Source organism: Gopherus evgoodei, chromosome 1 (genome assembly GCF_007399415.2).
Source record: "Gopherus evgoodei ecotype Sinaloan lineage chromosome 1, rGopEvg1_v1.p, whole genome shotgun sequence".
In the NCBI taxonomy this organism is placed as follows: Eukaryota; Metazoa; Chordata; order Testudines; family Testudinidae; genus Gopherus; species Gopherus evgoodei.
This window is the reverse complement of record NC_044322.1, coordinates 249,914,634-249,926,555: the sequence shown is the minus strand read 5'-3', so window position 1 is coordinate 249,926,555 and position 11,922 is coordinate 249,914,634. Positions and strand designations below refer to the sequence as shown.

Sequence of the window (11,922 nt, the reverse complement as noted above, 5' to 3'; positions counted from 1 at the left end):
CAGGCCTCTCAAAGAGCAGACGTGCAATGCTTTCTACTAAATTATTTTAAATACAGCCCATGACCATAGCATTCAGTTGCACAGTCAGGCCACTCAGGATATGTCTGCAGAACTTGCAGGAATCTCAGAGCCTGGGTCTACAGACAAGGGCTGGGTGTTAAAAACAGCAACATAGACATTATGGCTTGGGCTGGAGCTCGGGCCGGAGCTCGGGCCTCGGGCTGAGCCTGAACGTCTACACGACTGTTTTTAGCACGGTAGCACAAACGTCAGCCTCTGGACCCAGACTCAGACTCACTGCAGTGGGTTTTAAAAGTAAGTGTAAATGTACCCTTACTCTTCCCCCCTGAACTGGGAGTGACAATGAACCCCAGCTACCTGGCAGGGACTGTTGCAAAAGCACCTGTGAGCTGCTCCATTCCTGAGATACCTCCCATCTACAGACATCCATTGGTACAGCCTGGCTGCTTACTCTTCTTCTCCATAAATGGGAATGAAGACAGACTCTAGGTAGCTGGCAGGGGCAGTTGCAGAAGCATACTTGGCAATATTTTCCCTCCCCATTGTCCATTTGCCACTCCCCCAGGGCTTTCATTTAATCATTTTTGTTGCTCTCCTCAGGATTTTCTCCAATTTGTCCACATCCTTCCTGAAGTGTGGTGTCCAGAACTGGACACAATACTCAAGCTGAGGTCTTATCAGTACTGAGCAGAGTAGAAGAATTACTTCTTGTGTCTTGCTTACAACACTCCTGCTGATGAATCCCAGAATGTTTGCTTTTTTTGGCAACAGTATAATATTGTTTACCCATATTTAGTTTGTGATCCACTATAATCCCCAGATCCTTTTCTGCAGTACTCCTTCCTAGGCAGTCATTTCCCATTTTGTACTTGTGCAATTGATTATTCCTTCCCAAGTGTAGTACTTTCCATCTGTCCTAACTGGATTTCATCCTATTTAATTCAGACCATTTCTCCAGTTTGTCAACATTGTTTTGATTTTTATTCCTGTCTTCCAAAGTGCTTGCAACCTCTCCCAGCTTGGTATCGTTCACAAATTTTATACATGTACCCTCTATGCCATTATTCAATTCATTTACAAAGATATTGATTAGAACCAGACCCAGGACTGATCCTTGCAAGACCCCACTCAATATGCCCTTCCAGCTCAATTGTGAGCCACTGATAGGGGAAGCAGCAGCAGTTATCTGCAAGGCTTATTACTCTGTCAAAGAAGGCTACAGCTTGGTTTGACATGATTTGTTTCTGACAAGTCTAAATTGACTGTTACTTATTACCTTCTAGGTGCTTACAGATTGTTTGATTATTTGCTCTATTATCTTTCCCAGGACCCCAGTTAAGAGGAGTGATAATTCCCTGGATTGTCTGTGTTTGCCTTTTTATAGATAGGAACTATATTTGCCCTTTTTTCCTGACCTCAGGTATCTCTTTTGTCCTCCATGAGTTCTCAAAGATAATCGCTAATGGCTCAGAGATCTCTTCAGTCAGTTCCTGAAGTATTTTAGGATGTACTTCATCAAGCCCTGAGACTTGAAGACATCTAACTTGTCAAAAAGAACAGGGGTACTTGTGGCACCTTAGAGACTAACAAATTTATTTAAGCATAAGCTTTTGTGGACTAAAACCCACTTCATCAGCTGCATGCAGTGGAAAATACAGTAGGAAGACATATATACACACACTTTCCCAACAATTGACAAGAAGGGACATCCTGATTATCATTACAAAAGTTTTTTTGCCCCTCCTGCAGACAATAGCCCACCTTAACTGATTACACTTATTATAGTTGGTATGGCAACACCCATTTTTTCATGTTTTCTGTGTGTATGGAGAGAGAGAGAGAGAGAGAGAGAGAGAGAGAGAGAAATTCAGAACAACTTCTCTAACATGGTTCTAGATTATTGGAAAGGAATGAAGGTCTCTTTGTAATGCAGTTATTGAGTCTGCGCTCTTTTCTCCCCCTCAGACTTCCTTCCCACAGGCTCTTAACTAACAATTTTTCTGAGTATTAAACTCTGCCTTCTTGAAGACCTTTGTCTTTATTCTGCTGTTTTCCCCTGCTACTATTCCTTAGAATCATTAACTCTACCATTTCATGCTACTGTCACCCAAGTTGCCTTTCACCTTTAATTACTTCCTCTCACTTTGTCAGCATCAAATCCAAAATAGCCTCTCCCCTAGTCTCTCCACCTTCTGTAATAATGAGTTGTCTCCATTGCATACCAGGAACTTGCTGAATGATTTATGCCCTGCTGTATTATTTTACAAACAGATGTCTGGTAGCTGAAGTCCCCATCACGACTCAATTCCTGTGTTTTGGATGATTTTATTAGTTTTTTTTTTAAAAGTCTCATCCACTCCTTTTTTCTAGTTATCTGGTCTATAGTAGACTGCTACCATGACATCACCCTTTCCCCCCTCTTTATCCTTATTCTGAGACTAGCAAGAGGTCTGCCTCCCACTTTTGTCTCAACCTCAGTGGAAATATATACATCTTTGATATACAAGGCAACGTCTCTTCCCCTTTTTCCCAGCCTGTCCTTCCTGAACAAGCTGTACCCTTCTATGCCAATATTACACAGTCATGTGAATCATTTCACTACGTTTCTGTGATACCAATTAGGACAACTTTGTCGGGCCCTACCAAATTCATGGTCCATTTTATTCAATTTCATAGTCATAGGATTTAAAAATAGCAAATTTCATGATTTGAGCTACTTAAATCTGAATGTTCATGGTGTTGTAATTGTAGGGGTCCTGACCCAAAAAGGAGTTGTGGGGGTGGGAGGTGGGGTCACAAGGTTATTGTAGGGGAGGTTGCGATACTGCTACCCTTACTTCTATGCTGCTGCTGGCAGCGGCCCTGCCTTCAGAGCTGGACAGCTGGAGAGCAGTGGCTGTTGGCTGAGAGCCCAGCTCTGAAGGCACAGCCACCGCTATCTGCAGCGCAGAAGAAAGCATGGCATGAAATGGTGTTGCTACCCTTACTTCTGCTTTGCTGCTGGTGGGATGCTGTCACACAGCTGCCACCCAGCACTGAAGGCAGTACAGAAGTAAGGATGGCAATTCTGCACCCCCCCTAAAATAACCCTGTGACCCCTCCCTGCAACTCCCTTTTGGGTCAGGATCCCCAACTTGAGAAACTCTGGTCTCCCCCATGAAATATGTATCGTATAGGGTAAAAGCACATAAGACCAGATTTTGCTGGAGGGGGACCAGATTTCACAACGCGACACTTTTTTCATGGCCATCAATTTGGTAGGGCCCTAGGTATTTGTGATTATTCACTAGTATTTCTACTTCCTCCTGTTTATTCCTTGTACTTCCTGCATTAGTATACAGACATCCAAGATGTTTATTAGATTTATCCACTGTATTTTCTTGTCTTGACTTTGTCCATGCTACAATTTTCAATGTTCCCCCTACATTCTGACCTTTCACCCAGGTCTCCATTAGTTTGGACTCACCTGTGGGCTTTTGCCTCCTGCCCAGACCTAGTTTAAAGCCACCTCACTAGGTCTGTACACCTCCGAGCAGGCATGCATTCAGGCATGCAGATGGATGCCTCCATCCCCATTAGAAGAGAGTCACTAGCCACCACCACCGTTTGATTTCTCTGGGGAGTGGTGGTGTGATTCTCTCAGCCCGGGGGGGGGGTACATTGTTTCCTTGTACTCCCTGGTCTTCTTTTATCCAGCTGTTGTCTTCTCTAATACTTTTTTTGTGTTTGCATGGCACCTAGCGCAATGGGGTTCTATTTCATGACAAGGGCTCCTAGGCACAATGGTAATATAACTAATAAATAAAATAAAGCCTCCTGTATAGTCTTTGCTGAGATATTACATTGCAGCAGAGTTTATAAGCAATACCTTTATTCACTTGGTTGACATTTATATTTTGTTTATTTTACTTCCATTATATAAAGCTTATATATAAACAAACATTTATAAACATTATATAAAGCTGAATTGGGTCATACCCATAACTGTCTGTAGGCACAGAAAGTAGAAGGATGTTACAGGGGATGTTTATTCTTAGTAAACATTGAACCTAGAATAATGGATTTTGATGCAGCTTATTTAGGTTTAACACACACCTAGTTCAAACTCTCAATTCAACTCCATATTTGGATCCAAACTTCTCCAGAAATTGGGAATTTGTTTCTACCATTTGTAGACAAAAAGGCCAGTTGACAATTTTGAAGCTAGAAGCAAACTTCCTCACCGGAACATTAGTATGCAGAAGATTCAATTCTGCGCTGTGTCCAGTAGCTGCTGAGCAATGCTAAGGGAAGGAATTACACAGGAGCTTACATATTACATATGCTATGTAAAAGTTATATGTTTAGATCCAGAGTAACTCAGTTGCAGTCATTTACTGTGGATTTATGCTAGAGTAATGTAGAGCAGAATTTGATTTATTTAACTCAATCCTGCCACACAGTGGACAACTGAATAGATGACTTGCAAAGTCCTATTCCAACCCTAATTATACTCTTAGGTATATTTGTTTGCACTAGGGTATTCACCATGAAGAGTTTTCCCTACTGGTAACACCTATGAGAGTCTTTAGGATAGTTAATTTATTATTAACTTTGTTCTCTGTTGCAAAAGGAAATTTCACCTGAATCAAAAGCTACCTTGAACTGAACTTTCTGCTTCTCCAGATACTAGTTATTGCAAGTTTTCAAACCGAGTTAGAAAATTCATCTATACAAGGAATTGTGCAAAAAATAGTTTTGGATAAGACATTTGGAGAGGCAATGAGGAATGCAAGCCATAAAACAATGACAATTAGGTTTTTTTCTATTATCTTTTAATTTAGGAATAAAAACATAAGTGAGAATAATTTCCCCTTATATTTTACTGCAGTCATGATATTGTGTGAGAAAAACTGCTTTTGGATTTTGAGTGAAACATGATGCCTGTTTATAAGTGTAAGAATATCATCATTTTATTATTTGAGTGAATCTCATGTTGACTCATGATAGTGCGAGAAAGTTTAATATATTTGGAACCTTAGGGTTTGTATTAAAGCCCAAAAAAGTCAGTCAATGAACATAATTCCATTGATCCCACTGGGCTTTGGATCAGGCCCTTAGTGGATGGCTTAAAGGAATATAATTTCCAACATAATATAAAGAACAGGTAGCATCTATTGTTTTAATAGCAATAGATAATCTACAAGGCTATTACTTCAGATGAATCAGAATATAAACAGATCATCAACTGTGACAGGAAGAATTTCCCCTCAAAATATTGTATTGTACTATATACATTAGTTTTTCCATTTGTTAGCATTCCCTGAAGTAGTCATCATAGGCTAATTCTTCAAGAAGAAAGTTAGACTTTGTTTCCTGCGGTATGTTTTAGGATATAAATATTTACTGTGAGAGAACAGGGAGTATGGATAATGAGGAGATCAATATAGTCAAACTTAAATTTCTGCAATGATTGTTCCTGGACTTCCAGACTAGCTCAGGGTGGTTAAAAGTATGTCAAATCTATAAGAATTAAGAAACAAAATAGAACAGACATGATAACATTCCTTTCTCCAAGCCTGAATATCTAAGGACTGGTTTTCTAAAATATCTTTGTAATGAAACGCCATCTTCTTTGCCTATTTATCAAAAGGGTTATACTGTGAGGTGTTGTATGCAACACTGTATGTAAACTAGTGTACAAAGATAATAGGCTTGCTAAATACTAGGACAAATAGCATTAATGACATTCTTCACTGCCTAAGTATAAAATGGAGTCCACATAACAATGTATGTCGTTTGTCCACAACTGTGCCATTAGTTACTTATATGGCTGACACCACTTTGGTATTGAAGCACCTCCCAGGCATTTATCCTCACAAAACCTCACAGGATGCACTTCACCTACTTTTCCTGCAATGGAGCCTCTTCTTTGGATTACGGACGTCATCACTTTTACCAATAAGGTAGCCTGTCAACACTACTGCTTAAGTAGGTGGTGTCACCTTTGATTGAAAGGATGTATTTTCTCCTACCAGGGTCTGACTGTGATGCATTTCTGACATTCACCATCCTGCTAAACCCAGGAAGCATAGACCCAGAAGTGAAACTGTTTTTCTGCATGGCAGTGTCACAGGATCAGCGCAAAGGACAGATAGCTAGCTGCATCTTTTTCAATGTGAGATACGATGGTATTGTGTTTGATTGGTAACATTTGAAGATGATCTAAAAGAGCTGTCATCGATATGAATCGGACAAGTAGCATGATTTGTGTGGAATAAACCCACGATGGGATTGTGTTTGATTGGTAACATTTGAAGATGATCTAAAAGAGCTGTCATTGATATGAATCGGACAAGTAGCATGATTTGTGTGGAATAAATCCACAAAACCACACATCTGCAGATACAGGACATCTCCTTGGGCAATATGTTCAGGGGGAAAGGAATTTTCACAGACAAATATATTCACGCTCTCGCCCAGACCAAGGAATGAAGCCATTCAGACAGCAAGACGTTCAAAGAACAAACAGAAAAGGCCAAAAGCAGAGGTATAGAAGACTTACTGCTGGCATTGGTAACCTTTGTATTCCCTCTCTTGCTCTTGAGATTTCTGAGTCTCACCGAAGAGAAGAAGAAGTGCTGAGGTAGAAACAGCAAACCATGCTAATTCCATTGCTTGATCTCTGGCTGACTCACCCTCAGGTTTCAGATGTTCTTCCGTTCCAAGAAAACAGGGAAGAGTTATTTTGGCATTAGTGGGAGTCAGTATTGGGTAATTCAATACGTTATAGCAGCTTAATATCACTTGGACATTAATGTTTATTTCAGGCTGAAGTTTGGCTTATGCAGTCTGAACCCAGTGTGGCAAACTCAGGACACTTAGCTACCAGGAGAGGGGTAGTAATTAGTCCCAGAAGGCTTAACCATGGAGGAATAAGGTTCAGCTAGAACAGAGGTTACCAGGGAGCTAATTAGTTTCAGCTGGCCCCAATGGCTGGAGACCTTTCTAAACCCTCCCTGGCAGGAAGCAAGGAGGCGGGGGTGGAGAGAAGTAGAGTAGCTGCCAGTGAGTAGGGGCAGCTGAACTCTGAAACTTTTCTTGCAAGGCAGATTTCCTCTCCTTCTGGGGAGAGTGCAAACAGAGAAAGGGCCTGACTAAGAGGGGATCAGCAAGACCCTGTGCGACTGTGAAGGGCTTTTGCTTTGCCCAAGCCTGTGTCTCCAAGGTTAAGAAGGACTGAGCTAGCAGAGAAGAGGCAGGTACTTTGCCACACGTGGTGTCAGGAGTTGGATGTACTAGTGAGTGAGGCTTGGTGGCAAGCCATCACAGGGTAAGGTAAAAAAAAAAATTCTGGGAAAAATGGAGGATGTACTGAAGGCATTGATGCAGGCCACCACGGCTCAACAAGAGGCTACCCGAGTACAGGTGGCGGCCCAGCGAGAGTCCGTACGGGTACAACAGGAGACCAACCAGCTGCTGATTAGCCAGGCGGCCCAAGATCGAGCCACCCTGACCGAGGTAGTGAACCAGTTGAAGGCCCTGACCACGATGACGCATGAGGCCCAGGGGACCTGGCCGCTATGGGTGAGCAACTACTTACAGAAGATGACAACAGATGACGATATAGAGGCATAACTCCTTGTGTTCGAGAGGACGACACTGCGGGAGGCCTGGCCCCAAGACCAGTGGGCAGGTCTGCTGGCTCCATTCCTGTGTGGGGAGGCCCAGAAAGCCTACTTCGACTTGACCGCAGAAGCAGCTATGGATTACCCTCGGCTGAAGGAAGAAATCCTGGCAAGGGCAGGCGTGACGCCAGCCATAAGGGCCCAGCGCTTCCAAAAGTGGAAGTACCGGGAGGACAAACCACTGAGGTCCCAGCTATTTGATTTGATACACCTTGCGCGGAAGTGCCTCCGCCCCGAGGCCCATGGGCCAGAGAAGGTAGTAGAAACCCTGGTATGGGACAGGTACATGAGAGGGTTGCCGCCGGACATACGGGGGTGGGTCCGCCAAAAATGATCCCTCCTCTTATGACGATCCAGTTGCTCTCATGGAGAGGCACTTAGCAGCCCAAGAACTTTCTCAGACCACCGGGGGAGGAAGGTGCCAGTATCGGAGACCAGCCTCTGCGCCGAGGCCCCGGTTTGCCCTAGCTCCAGGCCGGAAAATGGAGGGGAGGCAGGAGGCGGAAGAGCCGCCAGCAGTCCCGGAGAGACTGGAGGACTGGGGAAGAAAAGCTCAGGGGATAAATCCCAGCAGCCCAAAAAATAGGGGGCTGCCCCGAGGGGGGTACCGATGTTATGCCTGTGGTGAATTAGGACATATTGCTGCCCAATGCCCTAATCTAGGAGAGCCCATGCAGTGTGAACTGGGAGATATAGGGGGACCATGCGAGCTAATAAGTCTAGTCGGGGTTGCGATGGTCCCCCATAGGTACACTAGGCCCGTTAAGCTGAATGGTATAGAGACCACAGCATTAATAAACTCGGGAAGTGCAGTCACACTGGTCTCAGGGAAGCTGGTCAGGCCGGGCCAACGATCCCAGGCCAAGTGCTCGGGAATAGCCTGTGTCCATGGGGATATCAGCTATTACCTGACCGTCCCCGTATGCATAGAAGTTCTTGGGAACCCCGCTGAGTTGACAGTGGAAGTCGTTCCGAAACTCCCTTACCCTGTCCTTATCGGACGAGACTTCCCGGGGTTTGATGCCCTACTCCCTGGGGATGAGGGGGAAAGAAAGAAGGACCCTGGGACCCAAAGGGTGGCCCAGATTGGGGACCCTCTCCCCGCCTTCCACAAGTTTAGCCAGGATGTGTTCTTCCCACCGGGGAAGTCCAGGAAGACTCGGAGGGAATGGCGGGCCGATAAAAGGAGGGGGACAAGGATCCTGACCCGGTACCCGACACCTACACTGGCAGGGGAAAGAGGGGACTCAGTTGACAGCGAGACGGGATCGGCCGACTACAACCCAATTGTTAGACCAGGTCCCCCAGGCGCTGTCCCTGAGGGGGAGACGGAGGTAGACCCCCCCGAAATAGGGCCAATAGGGACCGCACGCGGGACTTTTGGTCAGGATCAGGCTGATGATCCCATATACCACAACATTTTTAAGGAAGTAGTCGAGGTAAATGGGGTCCCAGTGGAGGGGAGAACTAAGGGCCCAGGGCCGTATTATATGATTTTAAAAGATCTGCTGTATAGAGTAGTCCGCGTCCAAGAGCAAGTCATCGAACAATTCTTGGTCCCCCGGAAGCATCAAAAAGCGGTAATGGATCTGGCCCACAGTCATCTATTTGGGACCCACCTAAGGATGGATAAGACCATCAATCGGATTCTACAGAGGTTTTTTGGCCTGGTATTTATGCAGCCATCTGGCGATATTGTTCCTCCTGTCCGGAGTGCCAAATACATGGGCCCCAACCATACTTAAGGGCCCCTCTGGTACCTCTGCCAATTATTGAGGTTCCATTTGAGTGAATAGCTATGGACATAGTGGGGCCATTGGAGAAGCCGGCCCAGGGCCATCAGTACATCCTGCTAGTACTAGATTATGCCACCTGATACCCCGAGGCCATCCCCCTACGGAATGCCATGTCCAAGACCATAGCCAAAGAGTTAGTCCAGATATTCTCCAGAGTAGGGATACCTAAGGAGATCCTGACGGACCAAGGGACCCCCTTTGTTTCTAAACTGATGATGGACTTGTGTACCATGCTCCACATACGGACCCTCAGAACGTCGGTCTACCATCCCCAGACCGATGGCCTTGTTGAACGTTTTAATAGGACGTTGAAGAACCTGTTACGGAAGGTGATTAGCCGCGACGGAAAAGACTGGGATGCCCTGCTGCCTTATGTACTATTTGCTGTATGGGAAGTTCCTCAGGCTTCCACTGGATTCTCCCCCTTCGAGCTGTTATATGGTCGACACCCCAGGGGCATACTGAACCTGGCTAAAGAAGACTGGGAAGAACAGCCAAACCCGGGAAGAAACATTGTGGAACATGTGCTGCAAATGAAAGACCGAATAGCCCGAGTCACCCCTCTTGTGTGCGAACACATGGAGAAGGCCCAAGGGACGCAACGGACATACTACAATCGTCAAGCACAGTCTCGGAAGTTCCAGGTGGGGGATCAGGTGATGGTGCTCATACCCATGGCGGAGAGCAAGCTCCTGGCCAGATGGCAGGGGCCCTATGAGGTAATCGAAGCTGTAGGAGAAGTTGACTATAAGGTCCGGCAGCCAGGTCGCCGGAAGCTGGAGCAGATCTACCATATAAATCTGCTGAAACCTTGGCAGGATAGAGAAGCTCTGGTAGCTGCGCTGGGGGCACCATCTCCTAAAGGCGATCAGCCCAACCTGGTAGGAATATCCCCGGAGCTGACCCCGGAACAACGATCAGAAGTGATCAGCCTGATCAAATGCAACCAAGATGTGTTCTCGGAAAAGCCAGGCAGGACTACTGAGGTTCACCATCACATCTTCACAGAACCTGGAGTGAAGGTGCACGTCAAGCCATACCGGATCCCGGAGGCCAAGAGAGAAGAGATTACGAAAGAGGTCAGGAAGATGCTGGCCTTAGGAGTCATTGAAGAGTCTCATAGTCAATGGTCCAGTCCCATGGTTTTAGTGCTTAAGCCAGATGGCAGTATGAGGTTCTGCAATGACTTCCGCAAGCTAAACGAGATGTCCCGATTTGATGCCTACCCTTTACCCCGGATAGATGAGCTGATTGACAGACTGGGAAAAGCCCGTTTCATGTCTACCCTTGATCTTACTAAGGGCTATTGGCAGATCCCCCTGGCTAAAGCTGACAAGGAGAAGACGGCCTTTGCAACCCCAGAAGGACTATATCAGTACACTGTTCTTCCCTTTGGGTTGCATGGGGCCCCTGCTACCTTCCAGCAACTGATGGACAAACTGTTACGGTCCCATGGGGAGTACGCTGCTGCCTATCTTGATGACGTCATCATATATAGCCCCGACTGGGAGACGCACCTAAGAAAGGTAGAGGCAATCCTGGATACCCTGAGAAAGGCCGGACTGACTGCAAATCCCTCCAAATGTTCAATCGGCTTAGCTGAGGCCAAATACCTTGGATATATAGTGGGGAGGGGCGTGGTGCGGCCCCAACTCAACAAGCTAGACACCATACAGAAGTGGCCCCGACCACTCCGGAAAAAACAGGTCCGAGCATTCCTGGGACTCGTGGGGTACTAGAGACGTTTCATTCTCCACTTCGCCACCAGGGCATGCCCATTAACGGACCCGACCAGGGCTTGGGGCCCAGACATAGTAAAATGGTCTGCTGCGGCCGAAGCTGCTTTTGCAGATCTGCGAACGGCCCTCTGCAAAGACCCCGTATTGATAGCCCCAGACTGGAGGGAAGAGTTTATCCTACAAACAGATGCCTCTGAAGTAGGGCTGGGGGCGGTGCTTTCACAAATGGTCGGAGATGATGAACACCCCATCCTCTTCCTCAGTAGAAAGCTCCTGCCTAGGGAACGGAAGTACGCCATAGTGGAAAAGGAATGCTTGGCAGTAAAATGGGCCGTTGAAAGCCTCCGCTACTATCTACTGGGACAGAGGTTTACCCTGGTCACGGACCATACCCCGTTGCAGTGGATGCAGCAAAACAAGGCCAAAATGCGAGAACGAGATGGTTCCTATCGCTTCAACCCTTCCACTTCACGGTGCGACACAGGTCGGGAACCCAACATGGCAATGTGGATGGCCTGTCGAGGGTGCACTGCTTTCCGACCCAAGTAGCCCAACCCCGTAGTGTTGAGCGAGAGGGGGGGTATGTGGCAAACTCAGCACACTTAGCTACCAGGAGAGGGGTAGTAATTAGTCCCAGAAGGCTTATTTGCGCACAGACTGGCTAACCTAGTAAGGAGGGCTTTAAACTAGGTTCGACGG

General features: G+C 46.1%; 1 protein-coding gene across 1 annotated transcript in view; it reads right to left on the bottom strand.

The window, feature by feature from the left end:
* LOC115639767 (estradiol 17 beta-dehydrogenase 5-like) overlaps positions 1–11,922 on the bottom strand; it is a 296,315-nt gene that overhangs the window by 172,405 nt on the left and 111,988 nt on the right. The window lies entirely within an intron of this gene.